Raw genomic sequence first — 4,757 nt, forward strand, 5'->3', positions numbered from 1 at the left:
GATATTTGGGATTAAAGCCTGGAGCTTTGCTGGTGATTTGGATGTGGGATGTGAGGAAGAGAAAGGATGCAAACATAACTAAGATTTTTGCCTGAGCAACCAGAATATTAACTAAATGATTATAGTATAATCTCAGTTTTCTTTCCTCAAAGAAATCTGTTTAACTTTTCAGATTAGTTATGACACCACACAACTTACCACACAAAAAAAAGAAAAAGAAATTGTATCACATTATATCTAACCTCCACTCCCTAAGAGATGTCGAGGTCATTTACAACATTAAAACCTAAATAAAGTCAAACAGTTGGAATAGAAATCAAAACATAAACAAATAGAAGTGAAAAATAGTATGAAGACATAGAACCTAGGAAATATTCCCTCTTCTGTTTCTAGCTGAAAGAACAAGCTAAATTGCTTGAATTCCAGAACTTCAAATCAAGGAACATGTTTCCTCAGATGCTCCACCCAAACTGTAATAATTGTTCAAGCTCCACCCCACAAATCCAGAATTAACACAATTTGCTAGAGTAGGCTGGTGCCAGCTCAAAGGTACATCAGGGACAAACACTACAGAATGAGAGAAGAAAGGTCATTCACCAGGTTTGGAACCATAAAGAATACACAATTGTCCACTTCCCTGCCTGCAGAGCCTGTCTCTTCCTCGCCAATTCCCTTTACCACTCATCCAGTAAGCCCTGGTTTTCTGGGTAAAGTGTGCCTTTTTTCCCTAAGACTCTTGATTCCTGGACATTTTAAGGAAACTTCAAATTAATAATACTGTGAGCTGAGACTCCTGTGTTCTGTATGACCCCTTTTTGCCTCCCAGGGACTCTTAGGCATATCCCTAATAAGACATAAAAGGAACCTGCATGTCTCTCCTCTTCCTACTTGAAGGAATGTGTGAGAGTCATTTCTGTTGAGCCATTGCCCTGACACCTAATGTTTTCATAAGGAATAAGCAAACTGTCAGGTTTAGTCAGACTCTGGACACTCCTCATAGGCAACTTCAGAATTTAAAGTCACCAGCACTAAGGTTACTCACCTTTTCAAACAGTCTGTAATCTGAGCTCCATGTTTGGGAGTTGAACTAGGCTGACGTCTTTGCTTTAAAGCCTTCATTATTTCAGCACAGGATGGTTATGGAGAGGCTTAGAAAGTACTATATAACATTTCAGGAACTAGAATCAGAAGAATGGCAATACTCTTGATTCCAGTGTCAATGTCAAACCTCCCATGGATGTGGTCTTAAAATCTGGATCCAAGGACGGGGTTAAAAACACTTCAGATAAAGGAAAGAAACTTAGCCTTGCAGCCCACCTGGAACATCACCATCCCTTAATGAGTAAACCTGGCAAATCTTTCCAATAAGGAAGAAAGTAGAAGCAGAGCCCTAAGTTCCCTTTCATGCAACTTATGATATCAGAACCAGAAGGACCAAGAGGAGCAAGGCAGCCAGACATACCATTCTTGAAATAAAAGTCGAAAAATGGAAACACAATAATCTCTTGAAACCCCTCACACGTATAAACTCTGACCTGGGTGTGGAAATAAGAGGACACCTGTCTCCTCAGACTGGGCCACAGTCACTGGCATGGAAATATCTTTGAAGGTAGTTTCCCACATCTGCCTTCTGAAAGCTATACATCATTTTGACATAGATATTTCCCTTAATAATTTTTATTGATCACTTATTGTGTGCCAGGAATTATACGATTTCTTTACATGTAGGTCATGATAACTTTAGGGAGTACCATTATTTCCCTTAAGATACACATTCCTTACCCACAGTAGATTTTCCTTCATTTAATTCTAAGTCTTGTTGATCCACATTGTTTCCCAAGACTTCAGGAGTAACAACACTTAGTGATTGGTGAAGTTCAGAATATTTTAGACTAATGAAAATGACCTTGAGACAACATAATCTAAAGTTTGAGTTCTGATTTAACCTCTTTGTCTTGTTTAGTATTGCTACATAAGTAATGCCCCTATTGCCTCCTAAATAGTTCACTTCATTTAAATCTTGTCCCCATTCTGAAGCTCAAGCTGGATTAGAAAAATTAACTTGGTTCCATGAAGATGTCCAGCATAGATGTATAGGGCAGGCTACAATCCATAATCAACAGGTTTTATGACTGGGAGACACCATGGATGGGACTAAAAGTCCTCTAAGAACCCAAAGATCATTAGTGAGGAGAGACAATCCCCTTCTTCCAGCTCTTGTTGTTGGGATGTTTGAGCTGTCAAATGAGGATTCTTGAAGATTTTAATTACGCTTTGCACTTGAGGTCAGAAGCTGGGTTTTGTTCTTCTTTGTCACCCTATATCCTGCACAGAGCCTGACATGCAGAAGATGCTCAGCCATGTTTGGGGAGAGAAGGGAGGGAGGGAAAAAAGAAGGGAATGACATATGGTTAAACACAGGACTAGATCAAAGAATATGTTTGCAAATAAATATTGCCCTGTGATGTGTCTTCTGTTTTTAATCTTGAGGGATTTTTTTTATTTTATTATTTCACTTTTTAGTGTTTAAATTTTTTTTTCCTTTAATAGGAATAAACTGTGAGAACAAATATTTGCCTTTTTATTTTATTTTTCATGTCTACTTTATGGCAGCAAGCACAGGATTAGCAGAGGCATTACAATATTTATGATTTGACTTACTTGCAATGAATATTATTTCATATTGATTCAACTTTAAGTTAAATAAAATTTTCATGCAAACTTTTTTGCTTTTTAAAAAGCTTCAGATTCGGAAGTTTAAATCTTGTCCCCATTCTGAAGTTCAGAGTAGATCAGAAAAGAAATGACTTGGTTTCATGAAGATGTCATGCATATTAACATACCTTTTCTATTTCCTAACAATTATTTGACATGGATTTCATGTGGACTTTTCAAGTGTTTTGCCTTAATACTACCTAAATTGTTAACTCAAAATTTCAATTGCATATACAACATTCTAAATTCATCTCCAATTTTTCCTTCCAGGATTCATTATTATACTTTTATTTATTAGCAAAAAGATACATTTTTTGAGTAACTTCCCTAATCAAACATTTTGAAAGTATACAGACACACCTTCCAAAGAGCCTGTAGCTTTAGTCTGATCTCTAAAAATTACAGATAAGCCTCTGTATAGAAGATAGTTGAAATGTATTTATTATAAATTCAAGGGACAAGATTATTCATTATTTCCTAGCTGTATGGTACTAGATGAAATCATTAACAATAAGTAGGGCAAGTTAACACTTCATTCCTATTAACATGTGGAGATCTAGATAATAGTCAAGATCAAACCAACAGAATTTCATTCAAATTTGGAGAGGTGGAGAGAACCAAAAGTTTGTTCTATAGAAAGCAATAAAAAAATGAGGTTTGGTTAAATTCTAAGTTCAATAAATTAGTATGATTTCTTTGAAGCTGAAGGTTATGAAAAATCCATTTTCAACACTGGTTGATTGTGTTTCTGAACCAAAAAGCCAACAAATATTTACTGTCTACTATCTCCATGGCCCAATTAGGTGCTAGTGATGGATACAAAAAAATATATAAAATATGATTGATGATTACCTACATGAAGCTTCCAATCATGTTAGAAGGGAAGAAAAAAAATTTATGCATAAAATGTTACAATATCAACTGGTGTTTTGCAAATTAGTTCATATTTACTATGTTCTTATTCTCTATTAAAATCCTCAGGAAGCAACATGTAATTTCTAGGAAAAGTGATAATTTAAACAATGTTTAAAATTTAGTAGAAAGAATAGGCCAAAATAAATATTTAAGCTGTAAAACTCAAACAATTGTTAAAAATGTATTTTACAGGCAGAACAAACAAGGGAAATTATATTTATTAAAACTCAGATGATTAGAAAATCAACCAGGGGATTTGGATAAAAGAAAGTTTAATATAAAACTCTCAGAGGACAACGGCCTTGGTGCAATGAAAGGTGTCCAGACCCAGGAGGACTTCCATCAGAGCACTTCCTTTCTTTCCGGACCCTGCAGAGTACAGAAACCTTGTAGGTGCATCCTTAATTATTTCTTCACATAACACAGAAGCATGAGCCAGCTTTAAAATTCTAGCTAAAGACTAGGGCCTTGGGCATCAAATACATGCACACATAAAGAAATCCTTTCATACTTAGGAAAGTAGAGACTGAACTGTTGTGAAAGCAGAAAGGGTAAGAAGCCAGGAGAGGCCCCAGAGTATACCATTCACTATGTGTATAGTAATTTGTGTAAGAAGGTAGTGAGTGACATGGCAGTCTGCCTCACAGATTACCTGCCCAGAAAGCCTATGTTAAAGAAAGAAAACAAACAAACAAACAAACAAAAAAAGTAGACCAAAAAGTACTAGCAGAGCATAGTCTCTTATAAAAAAAATTATTATAAATAAAAAGAAGTGCACTTTTATGAGCAAGGTCACATTTACCTTCAGGAAACCATCATGTTTGGGAGTTGGGTGTGGAGATGGAGCAGCTTGTGTTTGGGGTAGACAGAGAACACATTACCTGTAAGGCAGGTAAATTACCAAGTGGGAATCACTTACCTCCTGTTAGAATTACAGGAGATGTTGAAAACTGTTTACTTACTAAATAAACAAGCAAACAAAATGAAGATGAGGGGTTAATAGAACTCAATTCAGGACACAAAAACAATGCAGAAAACCATAAAGATCAACAGAAATATTATTGCTACTAAAGAACAAATGATTTGAGGAATAGATGGGGACAGATTGCAGAGGTCAGAAGTTTAAG

Source organism: Papio anubis, chromosome 10 (assembly GCF_008728515.1).
Source record: "Papio anubis isolate 15944 chromosome 10, Panubis1.0, whole genome shotgun sequence".
NCBI lineage: Eukaryota > Metazoa > Chordata > Mammalia > Primates > Cercopithecidae > Papio > Papio anubis.